Source organism: Macrotis lagotis, chromosome 1 (assembly GCF_037893015.1).
Source record: "Macrotis lagotis isolate mMagLag1 chromosome 1, bilby.v1.9.chrom.fasta, whole genome shotgun sequence".
In the NCBI taxonomy this organism is placed as follows: domain Eukaryota; kingdom Metazoa; phylum Chordata; class Mammalia; order Peramelemorphia; family Peramelidae; genus Macrotis; species Macrotis lagotis.
Window position 1 is genome coordinate 199,988,054 of NC_133658.1, and position 12,490 is coordinate 200,000,543.

The following is a 12,490-nucleotide window of genomic DNA, read 5'->3' on the forward strand; positions in this document are numbered from 1 at the left end:
GCCAAGAAAACAATGCATACAATGACTAAGACAATATAATTATTTACTGCCTGATATATATGGGTGCTTAATAAATGCTTGTTTTCTTGAAGCACAACCACCACAAAACAATCAAAAATGAATGTTGCAAAATTACAGAGAACAAGGATGGTCCTAAAGGAGAGATAAAGAAGATACTTTCCTATACTTCTTTGTGAAACATTGTACATATTTTTCAGATGTTTTTAATATGCTGATTGATTTTGCTGGTTTTTTCTTGTAAAAACATTATTTGGTCAATTAGATGAGTCTCTCAGAAAAGAGAGGGAGAGGAATACAGGGGAAATTTTGAATGATCTAAAAACAAAATATGTAAAATTTGTTTTTAAAAAATAAATTTGTTTATATACTAATAAATGGTTTTAAAGGTTGTTATGGCACTCCTATTTTTAATGCTTTGCCAAAGTCTGCATTTAATATTAAAGGAAAAAACCAAGTGTCAATTTCTTTGACTGAAATCTATCGAAAAAGGGGAAATATTGTTTTATATGGCTTGAGCACACTGCCAAAAAAAAAAAAAAAAGACGTGAAGAACCCATGGTTTCCTCAGTTGAGACATATATCTTTCAGACTCAGAATTGAATTTCTACAAGGAAAAAAGCTTTGGCCATCAGTCAGCAGGTCTGGGTTAGATAAGATACAATCCTTTCCAGGTCTAAAATTGGATGATTCTGCTATTTAACTTATTCTTACAATAAAACCTAAATGTGAAAATGTGGTATGGTAAAACACAAAGTGAGCTGGATTTTAAATGAGATGTTCTGGTCAAAATCCCAGCTCTGCTATTTATTCTTTATATTAACTTAAATAAATCACTTATCTCTCTGGTCATTGGCCTACTTATTTATTAAATGGGGATAATGATGCCTGCAATCAACTTAAAAGGATTGTTGTAAGGATTAAATAAGGAAATGAGTGTAAAACCTGAATCTTCTATTAATGCCATTTAGTTGTTTATTTTAATTATCCCAGGATTTAGCATAATACTTGGCAAATAGTAGGCACTTAATAAATGTTTATTGACTGATTGTAATCTATGATCCTATAAAATCATACTAGTTCATCTATACTGACTTTATTGCCTCAGAAAAGCAATCAAATCACTCTATATCTCTGTTCATGATTTGAAAGATAGGGATAATGCAGGTTTCTACTTAACTTAAAAGAAAGAGGGGCAGCTAGGTGCCACAGTGGATAAAGCACCAGCCCTGGATTCAGGAGTACTTGAGTTCAAATCTGGCCTCAGACACTTAATAATTGACTAGCTGTGTGGCCTTGGGCAAGCCACTTAACCCCATTCACCTTGCAAAAAAAAAAAAACAAAAAAAAAGGAAATATATTTGGTTCAGAACTCTGATTTCATTAATAAGAGAGATTTTGGGTTAGGAAACACTCTCTACCTATATAGACTGGCAATTGTTCTATAATTACAGAATTGCCTGTAGCAAGAAGTTAAATGATTTGCCCAGGGCAGCCAGTATTATGAGAGGGAAGCATTTGAACCCAGACCCTCCTTACTCTAAAACCAGCTCTATAAGCATTACACAGTACTATTGCACACACATATAGTCTGTTTGACTATGTCTCTGTCTCTTTGTCTCTCTTTTTCACACACACACAAATATGTGTGACACAAATGCATATACATGTTTGTGATTTTGTTGTTAAGTTATTGGGGTATTTGAGGTGTTTGGGAGGACTGGAAGCTCTGATATGAAAGCTACCAAACCCTTTTCAGGGTTACATATCCATCCCACCTTTGGTAACCACCTACCACCCAATTCTCACATGTGGTTCTAGGAAACTGTAGCCTGTGCCTTGGCCATAACCTGGTAAAACTGTCTAAGCAGACAGGTCCAACCAGATTGAGAGTAACCAACCTGGGAGTACCTATCTCAAAAATTTGAAAACTTTCCTCAGTAGAATGGGCAAATGAGAACAATTTGTCCCATCAACAACAAAGGGCAGTTGAAGTAGGAGCAATGGAAGGCTTATTGTTTGGTCAGTTGAAGATATCAAAGTCACCCTCTGCCTCCTGGGCTGACTTTTATCTTGCCAATGGACTCTGCAAGAGAAAGGGAGGGTAAAGACTTGGTGCAACTCTGCCTCATTTAAATTCACTTCATGTTACCCTATGACGTCATTGGCCCTCTTTGAAAAAGAACCAACAAAAATAATGTATTTCTTTGTACGTGTAACATATATATATATGTATATATATATGTATATATATATATATATATATATTTGTGTATACCATATTCAGCCAAAAATATACAATATATATATAAGTATATTGTATATGTATGTATATATATATATAAATTGTAAATTATCATGAAGGACTTAAATCTCTTTACAGAAATATGATGCATAAACATAAGATCCTTTCCCTGTGATTACATAGAACAGCCAGCATATTTCCTATGAGGCATCGCTGTCCTTAGTGCTGAGTTGCATTAGTGGTATTATGATGGGCATGCGGGCCTCGCTGATGAAGCACCCATCATTCCAACTGTAGAGCATTTGCCTTGATTTTGACTTTTTTCTGTAACTCAGCCAAGCCGGTTGCCAGAGGAACCGGCAAACACTTGGAACGTAGCTTTGGCTTGCCACTTTACTGTCATCCCTGACAAGAAGACTCCAGCTAATACAGCAGGATCTTGTCTCTGCATCAGAGAAAAGGGGGATGGGGGTCCTTCTGAAGCCACTGGAATGAAGCAGCTAAAGGGACCCAACTGAGATTTAGAGCATCTCCAAAATCTCCATGAAACTGCATGTTCCATTACCTCTCTCCACAGGTGCATGTGATACTTGAAGCATGCCAAACCTTTTTGAATGCAAACACAACTTTACTCCCGCTACCCATGAAATCAGTGTGGTGCCTTCTCCAGAAATCTAGAAAGAAAATGAAAGTTTCACAAAAGAAATTCAAAAGTTCCTGGGGAAAATCTACAGGCACTTTGCTATCTGTTGTTCCCTCCTGAACTTGTGAAAGGTTATGCTTTCAAAATCATCTGTCTTTTCTTTTTCCCAGAGTACCCATTTATTCTTTTTTTATAACTACATGCCCAAATCTAGCCAAAATATTATTTTCTAATGTTATAACATACTATAATTATAAATTTAGATATAGAAGATAACTGACAAACTATTTACTCTGACATCAATACATTTCCAAAAACTGAGGTCTAGAGAAATCAAGTGATTTGCTTGAAGTCATTTATGTAACAAAGTAAAAGGATTGGAATGCAAGTCCAGGATTTGACTTCCAATCAAGTAAATTCTTCCCACTCTGCCACACTGCCTCTCCTTTCCAAGGTCCTAATTCAACTGGAATTTTAAGAAACCAATATTTCTTTAATATTGAGAACTAGCATAATCATTATATTTCCAGGAAATAAGATAGATTTGAAATCTATACCCTGGTCCTCCAGTTCCTTTACAGAAAACTGAGGTGGTTAGACTAAATAATCTTAAAATCTCTTCTAGTTTTGATATTTTGTGAAATTCTGCCTTTCCACTTTGTTGTTGTTATTGTTACAGACCTTTATGTTGTAATATGGTGTCTATATGATTCAATTTCCTCAGATTCTAAAGTGAGTAAATATTACTTTTGCATTTCTAAAGATATGTATGAACTATTAATTAAAGAACTGTATGGCATAAGTCATTTAGTGAATTGAAAATTATGGGTATTTTCAATAAAAGAGTCTCAATTTTGATTCTAAATTTTATAGATTTAGGCAGTGATTTTAATTGATGTAGTGATGGGTTGGAGGTTTAGAATGATTGGTGTCACTTAATAAAGGGCATATTAAATTCAGCTCTACATTTCTATTTCTGACACTGTGACTAACTCACCATAAGTCTATTATGGAAAAAAGTAGAATTACAAAAACAATTTTAAAATAAAATTAATCAAAAGAATGATTCTATGTCTGAGTGCTATTTGTCTCTTAGGCCACATCCTAGTATAAGCTGCAAAGGGACAAGGACCAGGTGAAATGATGCATCTTTAAAAAAAAAAAAAAGAAGTGGGCTCTCAAAAATCATTACCTGTTCTCACCCATAAAATATAGATGTCAATGTTCTTAGTGAATTTATGAAACCTAATGCACAAAGGTGCTATATAGGAAATCGACCTTATGGAATTTAGGAGACTAAAAAATTCCTGAACCAATAGTTCCTTCTGTTTAAAAAATTATCAGGGAATGACAAGAGGTTTTATTTTTATTTTCCTAATTATTCTCCCAGAGTTTTGAGATCATGAAAATAAGGGTTAGATAAGTTAGATGATAGGGGTAGTTAGATGATACATGAATAGGAAACCCATTCTGGAGTCTCATCTCCCTGAGTTCAAATCTGACCTCAGACACTTAGCTGTGTGACCCTAAGCAAGTCACTTAAACTTGTTTGCCTCCATTTCCTCATCTCTAAAAAAGAGCTGGAAAATGAAAGAGCAAGTCATTTTAGTATCTCTATGTGGAATGATGAAGAGTCAGACAACCGAAAAATAGATAAACAACAAATTAGAGAATATACACTGGAAAATTGAATATCATCACTAGGGAAGAACTAGAAACAAATCAAATTCCTATATTCCCTGGAAACTTCTGGTTGCAGTAAAATGGCTCAAAAAGCATTGTTAAGTGCTTTGTATGTGCAGGCTCTGTGCCTGGGGATTCAGAGGCAAAAAAAAATCCCTCAAACAATTCATAACTAGTTGAGAAAGACGTTTAAATAATACATAAAAGATCTATTCAAGGTAAATAAGATGTATTCTCAACAAGAAAAGCACTAGCTTTGGGGGCATCCAGGTGGTACAGTGGATAGAGCACTGGCCCTGGAGTTAAGAGGACCTGAGTTCAAATCCACTTGATACTTACTAGCTGTATGACCTTGGGCAAGTCACTTAGCCTCATTGCCTTGGAAAAAAGGAAAAAAGAAAAGTCGCCAGCCTTTGAAAGGACTGATTAGGAAAGCCTACTTTAGAAGGTGAACCAAAGAAACCAAGAAGTGACTCAGAAGGTAAAGCCTTCCAAACACAGGGGACAATCAATGCAAAGGAGCAGAATAGGAGATGGAATATTGCATGCAAGGAACAGCAAGTATATTAATGTAGCCAGATCATGGAAGGTTATAGACACCTAGTTCAGTCTTGAAGCTTCTCTACAGTATGCAATAGAAAGATTATTATTGCAAACTGTGTAGAAACTTAAATATTGAACTTGGTCAATATATATATCAGCTCTTTTTGTAGGGGCAAAGAATTGGAAACGGAAGGCATATCCATCAATTGGAGAATGGCTAAGCAAGTTATGGTACATGAATGTCATGAAGCACTATTGTTCTGTAAGAAATCATGAGCAGTCGAACTTTAGAGAAGCATGAAATTGATGCTGAGTGAAGTGAGCAGAACCAAGAAAATACTGCATACATTAACAATAACATTTGTGAGATGATCAGTGATGATAGACACAGCTCCTCAACATTTTAGAGATCAAGGACAATCCTGAGAAAATTGCTATGGACAATGCCATCCATGTCCAGAGAAAAAACTATGGAATCTGAACACAGAGAAAATCATACTATGTTCACTTTTTTAAAACTTCTTTTATATTTTTTCCTTTTTCATTGTTCTTTCCTTTCTTCTCATTTCCAATTCCTCTTTAATAGCATGAATAATATGGAAATCTGTTAACCACAAGTATACGTGTACAAATTTTACCTGATCATTCGCAGCCACAGGTAGAGAGAGAGGGGAGGGTGGTAGAAAAATGTAGAATTCATAAACTTTCAAATGGATAAATGTTTAAAATACTTTTTCATGTAATTGAAAAATAAAATAATATTTCAATTTTAAAAAGTGTGCTCAGATTAGTTAGAAAAAAACATTTAACTTGGTCTGTGTGATCCTAAAGCTTTGGTAATGAGTTGTTGGTTACACACAGACAATCATATAAACTTAGAAAAGAAAAATGTAATTATTAACTATGGAACATGGCCAATTCAGTGGAATTTAATGCATGTTTCTCAGCAGTTAAAGAGCCTTAAGAAGTATAATGACTCAGACCTCACCAATCCCAATTTACACTTCATCTTCAGAGAACACCTGATATAACAGCAACCCTGTCTCAAAATAAGTGACCTCTCAGTGTTGAATTTCTGACTGCTATTGGATGATCCTTAGAATTCTCTAATAATTCATGTAGTACAATCTATGATATTTTATTTCATTGTAACATTAAATAATACAGCTCATCAGAAAGCCCTGAAACTGCTTTAGATACCTAAAAATGAACAAGGAATCCTTTTTCAGATGACATTAGCTAAATTGTCAAAAAGCCAGTAGTGTTTTTCTAAGTGATATAATTCTGCAGGGTTTGACCTTAGTAGGGCATACAGTGAAAAAAAATTGTTTTAAAAGGCCAGGAATAAAATTCTTTTCCTGGGGCAGTGGGGAACATGCTAGACAAGGAATCAGGAAGAACTGTGTTCAAATATGGCCTCAGATAAAAGCTATGTGGTCTTGGTCAAGTCACATTTGTCTGCCTCAATTGCCTCAAACATAAAATGAAAGAAATTGTATAACCCATCTCATGGGGTTTTTATAAGGATCAATGAGATTATTTTTGCACAAGTTCATAGCACAGTGTCTGGTACTTGTTAGATGCTTAATAAATATTTATTCCCTTCTTCCTGTGTAAAGCTTCTAAACCAAAATAATATGAACATTCTGCAGTCTAGCATGGTAACTCCCTCATTCCCTAGGGAAATGCTTATCTCAACACATTAGGCTTCTCTCATATTCTGAGCTAACACATTTGAAATGTTGGTATATAATAATCTATAAAAAAAGAAAAAATAACCAAAATATATCTGTTTCACTAATTTAGATTAATTTCAAAAAGTTCTTGTTCAATTCAAAAATATTTATTAAAAACTTTATTTCACAATTAAACATAGATAACAAGGTTATATAACAAAGTATCAGATAGTATACTACACACCAGAGATATAAAAATGAAAAACTCAGAGAATTTTTCATAAACATTTATGGAATCCTACTATAAGTAAGGCACTGTGCTAAGTGCTGGGGATACAAAAAAAAAAGGCAAAAGACAGTCCCTGTTATCAAAGAGCTCGGTCTAATGGGGAAACAAGATGCAAACAACTATGTATTAAAAAAGCTATATTCAGAATAAATGGGAAATAATCAACAGAATGACAAATTCTGGAACTATAGGAGACTGACAAAATATTCCTGTAGAAAAAAAAATTTTTTAACTAGGACTTAAGCCAGGAGCAGAGGAGAGAAAAGAGAACACCTCATGCATAGGGGTAGACAGTGAAAACCCTAGTCAAGAGATAGTCTTGTTCAAAGAACAGCAAGGAAGTCAGTGTCACTGGATCCAAGATTTGGGATTGGAGGTAGTGTAAGTTATAAACAGATTGGAAAGGGAAGAAGGCTAAATTATGAAGAACTTTGAATGCAAAAAAAAGAGGATCTTATATTTGATCCCTGGAGGTAATAGGGAGTCATATGAAGAAACTGAGGACCAAAGGAAAAGTGACTTGATCAAAGTTGTACAAAAAGATATTACAGGAATTTATCTGACTAATTTCAGCTATTACAGTATAGGGAGAAAAATGAGCTGCTCAAGATAACTGAAACTTTAAAATACATAAAAAACAGCACTTCAGCTAAACACTGAGACTAATTAGATGTTGATGAGTGTTAAAAGTCCCTATACAGTCAGTTTTTAGATCATTTTTATATAATAAATGAGTGGATGGAGACTAGGGGTTTGATGAGTGGGTGAATGAAGAGGGGAAAATTCTTTACTTCTTTATCTTCCATAGGGAGCATTTTCTCCCATATGAACTGGAAGTGATTCTTCACAGATTCTCTTACAAAGAATAGTAAATCCAAAATGTGAATTTTCTACTCAATAAAGAAGCCTCTAATGGTAAAGAAGAACACTTATGTGTAACTCATGTAATAATTCAATGCACACTTATTAAGTATGGTGCAGATCACTGCACTAAGTACTGGGGGAATAATCAAAGCTTAGGTAGCTCATGGCCACAATTCCTTCCTTTATAAAACTCCTAATTTGGAGGGTGGGAAGGGAGATTTTGATCCCCATGGAAACATTTCCGTTGCAAAATGATACATTTTTGGTTCACTAGGAAAATACAAAACAAAGTGCAGAGGGAAGAGGAAGAGTTGTAGGGAAAGGTTTATTATCAACAAGGGAGACCAAGGAAGACAATGTGAAGCTTAGATTAGATTAGATTAGAGAGTTTAGATTAGAGAAGTCAAATGAGAGTATGATGTATATGAAGTCAAATTGGGAGAGAAAATCTAAAAGAAGGATCAAGAATGACCAATATTACAGAAAAATAAAAGATAATAAATACTGAAAAAAAGCATTCCTAAAATGGTAATTATGTGATTAATCTTAGAAATAGATATTTTGGTAGAGTAGAAGGGCCATAAACCTAATTTTAAAAGGTTCAAAAAATATTGAGTATCCACAAGATGTCTACTAGAGCTCCCTTCAGCATTATAGGGGACCCTGAGGGTCATCAGTATATTTTCCCCTCATAATTATCAGTGGATATCAATTAGCATGTCAAAATTGTTTATCTTTTAGTCACAGGTATTTACTAGGATTGTATAAAAACAACTACAACAAAACATTTTCCCCAAAAAGTCTGTGGCCCTTCCATGAATATATGCAGAGATGATGCCAAAGTAGGTTCAAGATGTGGTAAAGGAGTAACTCAGTTCTCAGAAATCCTTTGTGGAACCTTTATCATCTTCCCCTTAGATAAAGTACAACTTTCTATTAGATTTCTTATCTTATCCTGAAACCATCTTTCCTCAGTATTTATTTATAGTACATCTATGGCTCCAAACCTAAAATGCTGCCAGTCACCGATGTTCCTGGTACATGGCTAGATCCCTTTGAGGAGTCCAAATCCAGACTTTTCAACACAAGCCTACAAAGGATCAGGGTTGGGGGAGAAGATAGAGACTCTATTCCTTCTCACATCCTAAGGTAATCTATCTCAGGGACTTGCTGGAACTGTTATCTACTCTAAGCTGCCAGACATCCAAAATGCTTAGGTTTAAAAAAGGCTTGTCATGTTATGGAAGAACCACAGACCATGACTGAGTTTCTAAAGCCAATTACAACATATTTCCTGTCCCACATTAGATAATATGGCTTTGATTGATTCATTCATTCAGTAGAGATGTCTAGACCTTCACATATAGTTCATATCTCCGATTAATTCCACCTTACAGTGCAAATTTGATATATATTTAATTTTTAAATTATATAATTAACAAAGAATGGATTCCTTTTTACATGACCTAATTCTTTAAGATTCTAGAATTTTCAAATTGAGACATAGCTTTTATTATTTAGTAAGATCAGCTATCTAACAGACTCAATTGCCTCAATTGAAAAACAGAGGTAATTAAACCTAACCCCCCCCAATAAATTCAAGGAAATAATGTTATTTCTTTACATTTAATTCCAAGGAAATACATAATTCAAGGAATCAAATATATACATATATATATATATGTATGTATGTATATAGTTAAAGTAAAGTGATTTCTTAAGGCTTAATTCCTAAGGTTTGCCAAGATTTTTAAGAAACCGAAAACACCCAGACTTTAAACAAAAAAAAAAAATGTGAGCAGGATGGCAATAAAGATTTTGTGTTAAGAGTCAGAGTAACAGCTGCCATTCATCAAGGAGTAATAGAGAAAGGTCAGGGCTGTCCCATTTCCTCTTAAATATGAAGGCAGTGCTCCAGCAACTGCTAAGTCAACATGCATCTTCTGATACATTTTCGTCTACATCAGAGATTCTTAGCTTTTTTCAGGTCAGAGCCCTCATTGGCAATCTGGTGAAGTTTAGGGACCCCCCCCTCAAAATAATGTTTTTAAATGCATAAAAATAAAATACATAGGATTCCCAAAGAAACTAATCATATTGAAATATAGTTGTTTCCATTTTTTTTATTCAAACTTTAAGAAGTTTGCAGATCCCAGGTTAAAAATTCCTGATCTATGTCTGACCCTCTTATTTTTATCTATATTTAACCCTTTTGATCTTGATTTTACCCACAGATAGGTTGCATCCCTAACATTTTTAGAAGTCAGTCTCTTCATCTTGCCTGCTCAGCTGGAATAACCTCAGTTTGGTTTCCAGTTTGATTCAGACATTTTCAATGGCATCAATTTTGCTGAATAATTCTCTGGAGAACATTCCTGCTTGAGTTTGGATTTAATGCCTGACTAAAGTACATTAATGAAACTCTTTCATCATAAGGTCAGACATAATATTTTCCCAGATACTTAATAATGACTAATTTTCAAAGGAACTTAATAAATGTTTATTGATTGACTGATTTCATTATACTATACCCTTTCTACTTTAAAGATGCACTGAGTTTAGGAAATACAAAATACAATATCCATATATTACAAAAAGGGGGGGGGGAAGTTCAAGTAAATAAAGTGCTTTGTTCAAGGTCTTGCAGGTAGTAACTGACCAAAAGTTCAATTTAGGTCTTCTAACTCAAAATCCAATGCTCTTTCCACTAAACTCCTTCCTCTTCCAACTCCTTGATTTAAGGAGTCATCTGCTCCTAATGAAGCAAGAACATATGCTGATTTACTAGAATACTTCTAAGTCATAGGAATACTCACTCTCTTACATAATCCTTAGGCAATTAGGTAGAATTATGGATAGAGTAGAAAGACCTGAATTTATATTTGGCCTCCATAACATATTAATTATAAGACTCTCTCTCCACAACAGTTTCATTATCTATAAAATTAAAATAAGAATACCAACTACCTCCCAGGGACATTATGAGGATAAAGTAAAATAATATTTACAGAATACTTTGAAAATCTTAAAGTGCTTCATAAATATTAGCTATTATTATGATGATGGTCCTGCGGCTTTTTATTCCCATTTCTGTTTAAGGTTCTTTTAGCTTGGCCTAGGTTTCCCAGTTAGTATAAATAGAGTCAACCTCTAATCATTCTTTATATCATTTCTCATCTTTAACGATTTTGGTTTATTGTACCCTCCGTTCACTTCAGGGTCAGACCTCTAAACAGTTCTACTATAGAATTCAGAATTTTGGAATTGAAGGTGCCATAGTGATGATCTAGGTCAAGTCCTTTCTTTTCCATTTGAAGAAACCAAAGCCTAGAAAAGAAAAATGATTTGGCCAAGGTTACATATTTAATGACAGAACTACCTATGTAGTATAATTTGAGAGATTTAAATTGACCCTACAGCCCAAATTATGTGCTTTATCAGTTTATAGTTGTACCTCAATTTTCCACCATTTTAAAACACATGCCTATCAAAATGAAAGCATGCCAGCTTAAGTCAACACCAGTCATTTACAACATATGTGAAACTAATTTATCATAAGATATGGCAGAGTAAGGTTCTGAAGAAACCCAACACAAGAAAAACAAGGTTTGGTTTTTTTTTTTACTAGATGGAAGGAAAGCTGAGAAATGGACAGTTTGAAAAAATTGAGAACACAGTCTAGGGAGGGAAGATCTTGGTGAGGCAATATGGTGGGAAACCTGACTGAAATGCTGAGAACTTGGATGCTAAGATATCTAAAATAGGGGTATTCCTTAAAAAGATAGGGAAAACAGTACTAAAAACAAAATGCACCTATTTTAAAAAAAAAGTCTTTTTAAGTGATGCAAGATAGTATATCAATGAGTTTTTTATTTTTAGATCTGCTCTATCATGAATTTATCATTTAACTTTTGTGAGGAGTGATACGCTTGAGGAATTTTTTATTTTTCAATTCATGTTGCTAACAGATTTGTTGTTTGGTGCTTTATAATAATCAAATGGTGAATTCTCTGAAGAGTAAGATAATACAGTGGATAGGTTGCCAGTCATTTTATTAGTGACTGGAAAAGAGGCATAGACTGCATGCTTATCAAATAAACAAATGACACAGAACTATATAGCTAACACCGAAAATATAGCAAACGTTCGATGATAGGCTTCAAAAAGGAATTCACAAACTAGAACATTGGGCCAAATTTAATAGGATGAAATTCAATAAATGGTGACCGCTGAGTTCAAAATATCAACTCTGAGAGTACAAGATGGGGAGGTATGGTGAGACATCAATTATTATGAATAAGGAGCTGGGGATAGTAGAGACTACATGTGATTCAGCAACAACAACAACACAGTGTACATAAGTAGGAAACGGATAGTCCCTAGTTTCTATCAACTGATAGATGTTTTTCTATAAGAAATCACCCAGCTGACTAAGTCACTGAACTTTCTTTCCTCCCATGACTTATTTAACCAAGGGAACTAAGTAGTCCAAACAAGAACAGCAGGCTGTATAAGAAATTTTGAAAAAA